We start from the raw sequence: 9258 nt of genomic DNA on the forward strand, positions 1-9258 counted from the left end.
TACTATCTTCTTCTTTTTGTCTTCTCCACAACCACCATTCTATTCCACCATAGTGCTATATCCATGGCTCTTGCTCATATATTGCGTGAAGATTGAAAAAGTTTGAGAACATCAAAAGTATGAAACAATTGCTTGGCTTGTCATCGTGGTTGTGCATGATTTAATATTTTGTGTGATGAAGATAGAGCATAGCCAGACTATATGATTTCGTAGGGATAACTTTCTTTGGCCATGTTATTTTGAGAAGACATAATTGTTGGGGAACATAGTAATTTCAAAAATTTCCTATGCACACGCAAGATCATGGTGATGTATAGCAACGAGGGGGAGAGTCTGATCTACGTACCCTTGTAGATCGCAATGGAAGCGTTGACACAATGTAGAGGAAGTAGTCGTACGTCTTCTTCCCGATCCGACCGATCCAAGCACCGTTACTCCGGCACCTCCGAGTTCTTAGCACACGTACAGCTCGATGATGATCCCCGGGCTCCGATCCAGCAAAGCTTCGGGGAGGAGTTCCGTCAGCACGACGGCGTGATGACGATCTTGATGTTCTACCGACGCAGGGCTTCGCCTAAGCACTACAACGATATGATCGAGGTGGAATATGGTGGCAGGGGGCACCGCACACGGCTAAGGAACGATCTCAATGATCAACTTGTGTGTCTAGAGGTGCCCCCTTCCTCCGTATATAAAGGAGCCAAGGGGGAGGGGTGTGGCCAGCCCTATGGAGGCGCAGGAGGAGTCCTACTCCTACCGGGAGTAGGACTCTCCCCCCAATCCTATTCCAAATAGGATCAAGGGGGAAAGAGAGAGAGAGGTGGCCGGCCACCTCTCCTAGTCCTAATAGGACTAGGGGGGGGAGGCGCGCAGCCCACCATGGGCAGCCCCTTTCACCTTTCCACTAAAGCCCAATAAGGCCCATATGGCTCCCGGGGGGTTCCGGTAACCTCCCGGTAATCCGGTAAAATCCCGATTTCACCCGGAACACTTCCGATATCCAAACATAGGCTTCCAATATATCAATCTTTACTGTCTCGACCATTTCGAGACTCCTCGTCATGTCCGTGATCACATCCGGGACTCCGAACAACCTTCGGTACATCAAAATGCATAAACTCATATAACTGTCATCGTAACCTTAAGCGTGCGGACCCTACGGGTTCGAGAACAATGTAGACATGACCGAGACACGTCTCCGGTCAATAACCAATACCGGGACCTGGATGCCCATATTGGCTCCTACATATTCTACGAAGATCTTTATCGGTCAGACCGCATAACAACATACGTTGTTCCCTTTGTCATCGGTATGTTACTTGCCCGAGATTTGATCGTGGGTATCTCAATACCTAGTTCAATCTCGTTACCGGCAAGTCTCTTTACTCGTTCCGTAATACATCATCCCGCAACTACACTTAGTACAATGCTTGCAAGGCTTAAGTGATGTGCATTACCGAGAGGGCCCAGAGATACCTCTCCGACAATCGGAGTGACAAATCCTAATCTCGAAATACCAACCCAACATGTACCTTTGGAGACACCTGTAGAGCTCCTTTATAATCACCCAGTTACGTTGTGACGTTTGGTAGCACACAAAGTGTTCCTCCGGCACGGGAGTTGCATAATCTCATAGTCATAGGAACATGTATAAGTCATGAAGAAAGCAATAGCAACATACTAAACGATCGGGTGCTAAGCTAATGGAATGGGTCATGTCAATCAGATCATTCAACTAATGATGTGATCCCGTTAATCAAATAACAACTCTTGTCATGGTTAGGAAACATAACCATCTTTGATTAACGAGCTAGTCAAGTAGAGGCATACTAGTGACACTCTGTTTGTCTATGTATTCACACATGTATTATGTTTCCGGTTAATACAATTCTAGCATGAATAATAAACATTTATCATGAATAAGGAAATAAATAATAACTTTATTATTGCCTCTAGGGCATATTTCCTTCAGTCTCCCACTTGCACTAGAGTCAATAATCTAGTTCACATCGCCATGTGATTTAACACAATAGTTCACATCACCATGTGATACACCCTAGTTCACATCGCTATGTGATAACACCCAAAGAGTACTAAGGTGTGATCATGTTTTGCTTGTGAGATAATTTTAGTCAACGGGTCTGTCATATTCAGATCCGTAAGTATTTTGCAAATTTCTATGTCAACAATGCTCTGCACGGAGCTACTCTAGCTAATTGCTCCCACTTTCAATATGTATCCAGATTGAGACTTAGAGTCATCTGGATCAGTGTCAAAACTTGCATCGACGTAACCCTTTACGACGAACCTTTTGTCACCTCCATAATCGAGAAACATATCCTTATTCCACTAAGGATAATTTTGACCGCTGTTCAGTGATCTACTCCTAGATCACTATTGTACTCCCTTGCCAAATCAGTGTAGGGTATACAATAGATCTGGTACACAGCATGGCATACTTTATAGAACGGCTGAGGCATAGGGAATGACTTTCATTCTCTTTCTATCTTCTGCCGTGGTCGGGCTTTGAGTCTTACTCAACTTCACACCTTGTAACACAGGCAAGAAACTCTTTCTTTGACTGTTCCATTTTGAACTACTTCAAAATCTTGTCAAGGTATGTACTCATTGAAAAAACTTATCAAGCGTCTTGATCTATCTCTATAGATCTTGAAGCTCAATATGTAAGCAGCTTCCGAAGTCTTTCTTTGAAAAACTCCTTTCAAACACTCCTTTATGCTTTACAGAATAATTCTACATTATTTCCGATCAACAATATGTCATTCACATATACTTATCAGAAATACTGTAGTGCTCCCACTCACTTTCTTGTAAATACAGGCTTCACCGCAAGTCTGTATAAAACTATATGCTTTGATCAACTATCAAAGCGTATATTCCAACTCCGAGATGCTTGCACCAGTCCAAGATGGATCGCTGGAGCTTGCACACTTTGTTAGCACCTTTAGGATCGACAAAACCTTCTGGTTGCATCATATACAACTCTTCTTCCAGAAATCCATTCAGGAATGCAGTTTTGTTTATCCATTTGCCAGATTTCATAAAATGTGGCAATTTGCTAACATGATTCGGACAGACTTAAGCATAGATACGAGAGAGAAACTCTCATCGTAGTCAACACCTTGAACTTGTCGAAAAACCTTTTTGCGACAATTCTAGCTTTGTAGATAGTAACACTACTATCAACGTTTGTCTTCCCTTTGAAGATCCATTTAATCTCAATGGCTTGCCGATCATTGGGCAAGTCAATCAAAGTCCATACTTTGTTCTCATACATGGATCTCATCTCAGATTTCATGGCCTCAAGCCATTTTGCGGAATCTGGGCTCATCATCGCTTCCTCATAGTTCGCAAGTTCGTCATGGTCTAGTAACATGACTTCAAGAACAGGATTACCGTACCACTCTGGTGCGGATTTCACTCTGGTTTACCTATGAGATTCATTAGTAACTTGATCTTAAGTTACATGATCATCATCATTAGCTTCCTCACTAATTGGTGTAGTAGTCACAAGAACAGATTTCTGTGATGAACTACTTTCCAATAAGGGAGAAGGTACAATTACCTTATCAAGTTTTCTACTTTCCTCCCACTCACTTCTTCCGAGAGAAACTCCTTCTCCAGAAAGTTTCCGAATTTAGCAACAAAAGTCTTGCCTTCGGATCTGTGATAGAAGGTGTATCCAATAGTTTCCTTTGGATATCCTATGAAGACATATTTCTCTGATTTGGGTTCGAGCTTATCAGGTTGAAGCTTTTTCACATAAGCATCGCAGCCCCAAACTTTCAAAAACGCCAACTTTGGTTTCTTGCCAAACCACAGTTCATAAGGCGTCGTCTCAACGGATTTTTGATGGTGCCCTTTTAACATGAATGCAGCTGTCTTTAATGCATAACCCCAAAACGATAGTGGTAGATCGGTAAGAGACATCATAGATCGCACCATATCTAATAAAGTACGGTTATGACGTTCGGACACACCATTACATTGTGGTGTTCTAGGTGGCATGAGTAGTGAAACTATTTCATATTGTTTTTAACTGAAGGCCAAACTCGTAACTCAAATACTCTTCTCTACGATCAGATCGTAGAAACTTTATTTTCTTGTTACAATGATTTTTCACTTCACTCTGAAATTCTTTGAACTTTTCAAATGTTTCAGACTTATGTTTCATCAAGTAGATATACTCATATCTGCTCAAATCATCTGTGAAGATCAGAAAATAATGATACCTGTCGCGAGCTTCAATATTCATCGGATCACATACATCAGTATGTATGATTTCCAACACATCTGTTGTTCGCTCCATTGTTCCGAAGAACAGAGTCTTAGTCATCTTGCCTATGAGGCATGGTTCGCAAGCATCAACTGATTCATAATCAAGTGATTCCAAAAGCCCATCAGCATGGAGTTTCTTCATGCGCTTTATACCAATATGACCTAAACGGCAGTGCTACAAATAAGTTGCACTATCATTATTAACTTTGCATATTTTGGTTTCAATATTATGATTATGTGTATCACTACGATCGAGATCCAACGAACTATTTTCATTGGGTGTGTGACCATATAAGGTTTTATTCATGTAAACAGAACAACAATTTATTCTCTTACTTAAATGAATAACCATATTACAATAAACATGATCAAATCATATTCATGCTCAACGCAAACACCAAATAACACTTATTTAGGTTCAACACTAATCCCAAAATTATAGGGAGTGTGCGATGATGATTATATCAATCTTGGAACCACTTCCAACACACATCGTCACTTCACCCTTAACTAGTCTCTGTTTATTCTGCAACTCCCGTTTCGAGTTACTAATCTTAGCAACTGAACTAGTATCAAATACTGAGGGTTTGCTATAAACACTAGTAAAGTACACATCAATAACATGTATATCAAATATACTTATGTTCACTTTGCCATCCTTCTTATCCGCCAATCACTTGGGGTAGTTCCGCTTCCAGTGACCAGTCCCTTTGCAGTAGAAGCACTTAGTCTCAGGCTTAGGACCAGACTTGGGCTTCTTCACTTGAGCAGCAACTTGCTTGCTGTTCTTCTTGAAGTTCCCCTTCTTCCCTCTGCCCTTTTCTTGAAACTAGTGATCTTGTCAACCATCAACACTTGATGTTTTTCTTGATTTCTACCTTCGTTGATTTCAGCATCACGAAGAGCTTGGGAGTTGTTTCCGTTATCCCTTGCATATTATAGTTCATCACGAAGTTCTACTAACTTGGTGATGGTGACTAGAGAATTCTGTCAATCACTATCTTATCTGGAAGATAAACTCACACTTGATTCAAGCGATTGTAGTACTCAGACAATCTGAGCACATGCTCACTAGTTGAGCGATTCTCCTCCATCTTTTAGCTATAGAACTTGTTGGAGACTTCATATCTCTCAACTCGGGTATTTGTTTGAAATATTAACTTCAACTCCTGGAACATCTCATATGGTCCATGATGTTCAAAACGTCTTTGAAGTCCCGATTCTAAGCCGTTAAGCATGGTGCACTTAAACTATCAAGTAGTCATCATATTGAGCTAGCCAAACATTCATAACGTCTGCATCTGCTCCTGCAATAGGTCTGTCACCTAGCGGTGCATCAAGGACATAATTCTTCTGTGCAGCAATGAGGACAAACCTCAGATCACGGATCCAATCCGCATTATTGCTACTAACATCTTTCAACACAATTTTCTCTAGGAACATATCAAAATAAACATATGAAAGCAACAACGCGAGCTATTGATCTACAACATAGATATGCTAATACTACCAGGACTAAGTTCATGATAAATTAAAGTTCAATTAATCATATTACTTAAGAACTCCCACTTAGATAGACATCCCTCTAATCCTCTAAGTGATCACGTGATCCAAATCAACTAAACCATGTCCGATCATCACGTGAGATGGAGTAGTTTCATCGGTGAACATCACTATGTTGATCATATCTACTATATGATTCACGCTCGACCTTTCGGTCTCCGTGTTCCGAGGCCATATTTGTATATGCTTGGCTCGTCAAGTATAACCTGAGTATTCCGCGTGTGCAACTGTTTTGCACCCGTTGTATTTGAACGTAGAGCCTATCACACCCGATCATCACGTGGTGTCTCAGCACGAAGAACTTTCGCAACGGTGCATACTCAGGGAGAACACTTCTTGATAATTAGTGAGAGATCATCTTATAATGCTACCGTCAATCAAAGCAAGATAAGATGCATAAAAAGATAAACATCACATGCAATCAATATAAGTGATATGATATGGCCATCATCATCTTGTGCTTGTGATCTCCATCTCCGAAGTACCGTCATGATTTCTATCGTCACCGGCATGACACCATGATCTCCATCATCTTGATCTATATCAATGTGTCGTCACATGGTCGTCTCGCCAACTATTGCTCTTGCAACTATTGCTATCGCATAGCGATAAAGTAAAGCAATTATTTGGCGCTTGCATCTTATGCAATAAAGAGACAACCATAAGGCTTTTGCCAGTTGCCGATAACTTTAACAAAACATGATCATCTCATACAACAACTTATATCTCATCACGTTTTGACCATATCACATCACAACATGCCCTGCAAAAACAAGTTAGACGTCCTCTACTTTGTTGTTGCAAGTTTTACGTGGCTGCTACGGGCTTAAGCAAGAACCAATCTCACCTACACATCAAAACCACAACGATAGTTTGTCAAATAGACTCCGTTTTAACCTTCGCAAGGACCGGGCGTAGCCACACTCGGTTCAACTAAAGTTGGAGAGACAGTCGCCCGCAAGCCATCTATGTGCAAAGCACGTCGAGGGAACCGGTCTTGCGTAAGCATACGCGTAAGGTTGGTCCGGGTCGTCTCGTCCAACAATACCGCCGAACAAAAGTATGACATGCTGGTAGGTAGTATGACTTGTATCGTCCACAACTCACTTGTGTTCTACTCGTGCAAATAACATCAAACCATAAAACCTAGGCTCGGATGCAACTGTTGGGGAACGTAGTAATTTCAAAAATTTCCTACGCACACGCAAGATCATGGTGATGTATAGCAACGAGGGGGAGAGTCTGATCTACGTACCCTTGTAGATCGCAACGGAAGCGTTGACACAACGTAGAGGAAGTAGTCGTACGTCTTCTTCCCGATCCGACCGATCCAAGCACCGTTACTCCGGCACCTCCGAGTTCTTAGCACACGTACTGCTCGATGATGATCCCCGGGCTCCGATCCAGCAAAGCTTTGGGGAGGAGTTCCGTCAGCACGACGGCGTGATGACGATCTTGATGTTCTACCGACGCAGGGCTTCGCCTAAGCACTACAACGATATGATCGAGGTGGAATATGGTGGCAGGGGGCACCGCACATGGCTAAGGAACGATCTCAATGATCAACTTGTGTGTCTAGAGGTGCCCCCTGCCTCCGTATATAAAGGAGCCAAGGGGGAGGGGTGCGGCCAGCCCTATGGAGGCGCAGGAGGAGTCCTACTCCTACCGGGAGTAGGACTCTCCCCCCAATCCTATTCCAAATAGGATTCCCAAGGGGGAAAGAGAGAGAGAGGTGGCCGGCCACCTCTCCTAGTCCTAATAGGACTAGGGGAGGGGGGAGGCGCGCAGCCCACCATGGGCAGCCCCTTTCACCTTTCCACTAAAGCCCAATAAGGCCCATATGGCTCCCGGGGGGTTCCGGTAACCTCCCGGTAATCCAGTAAAATCCCGATTTCACCTGGAACACTTCCGATATCCAAACATAGGCTTCCAATATATCAATCTTTATGTCTCGACCATTTCGAGACTCCTCGTCATGTCCGTGATCACATCCGGGACTCCGAACAACCTTCGGTACATCAAAATGCATAAACTCATAATAACTGTCATCGTAACGTTAAGCGTGCGGACCCTACGGTTCGAGAACAATGTAGACATGACCGAGACACGTCTCCGGTCAATAACCAATAGCGGGACCTGGATGCCCATATTGGCTCCTACATATTCTACGAATATCTTTATCGGTCAGACCGCATAACAACATACGTTGTTCCCTTTGTCATCGGTATGTTACTTGCCCAAGATTTGATCGTCGGTATCCAATACCTAGTTCAATCTCGTTACCGGCAAGTCTCTTTACTCGTTCCGTAATACATCATCTCACAACTAACATCTTAGTTACAATGCTTGCAAGGCTTAAGTGATGTGCATTACCGAGAGGGCCCAGAGATACCTCTCCGACAATCGGAGTGACAAATCCTAATCTCGAAATACACCAACCCAACATGTACCTTTGGAGACACCTGTAATGCTCCTTTATAATCACCCAGTTATGTTGTGACGTTTGGTAGCACCCAAAGTGTTCCTCCGGCAAACGGGAGTTACATAATCTCATAGTCATAGGAACATGTATAAGTCATGAAGAAAGCAATAGCAACATACTAAACGATCGGGTGCTAAGCTAATGGAATGGGTCATGTCAATCAGATCATTCAACCAATGATGTGATCCCGTTAATCAAATAACAACTCTTTGTCCATGGTTAGGAAACATAACCATCTTTGATTAACGAGCTAGTCAAGTAGAGGCATACTAGTGACACTTTGTTTGTCTATGTATTCACACATGTATTATGTTTTCGGTTAATACAATTCTAGCATGAATAATAAACTTTTATCATGATATAAGGAAATAAATAATAACTTTATTATTGCCTCTAGGGCATATTTTCCTTCAATAATTGCTTAGTTAGTATGTTTGAAGTATTATAATTTCTATGTCAATATTAAAATTTTATCTTGAATATTTCGTATCTGAACATTCATGCCACAATAAAGAAAAATTACATTGAGAAATATGTTAGGAAGCATCCCACATCAAAAATTCTATTTTTATCATTTACCTACTCGAGGACGAGCAGGAATTAAGCTTGGGGATGCTTGATACGTGTCCAACGTATCTATAATTTTTGATTGCTCCATGATATTATATTATCTATTTTGGATGTTAATGGGCTTATTTTTACACTTTTATATTATGTTCGGGACTAACCTATTAACCGGAGGCCCAGCCCAAATTATTGTTTTTTGCCTATTTTAGAGTTTCGCCGAAAAGGAATATCAAACGGAGTCCAAACGGAATGAAACCTTCGAGAGCGTTATTTTTGGAACAAACATGATCCAGGAGACTTGGAGTGGACGTCAAGAAACAATCAAGGAGGCCACGAGGCAGGGGGCG

The sequence above is a fragment of the Triticum urartu genome, chromosome 7 (genome assembly GCF_003073215.2).
Source record: "Triticum urartu cultivar G1812 chromosome 7, Tu2.1, whole genome shotgun sequence".
Classification (NCBI taxonomy): domain Eukaryota; kingdom Viridiplantae; phylum Streptophyta; class Magnoliopsida; order Poales; family Poaceae; genus Triticum; species Triticum urartu.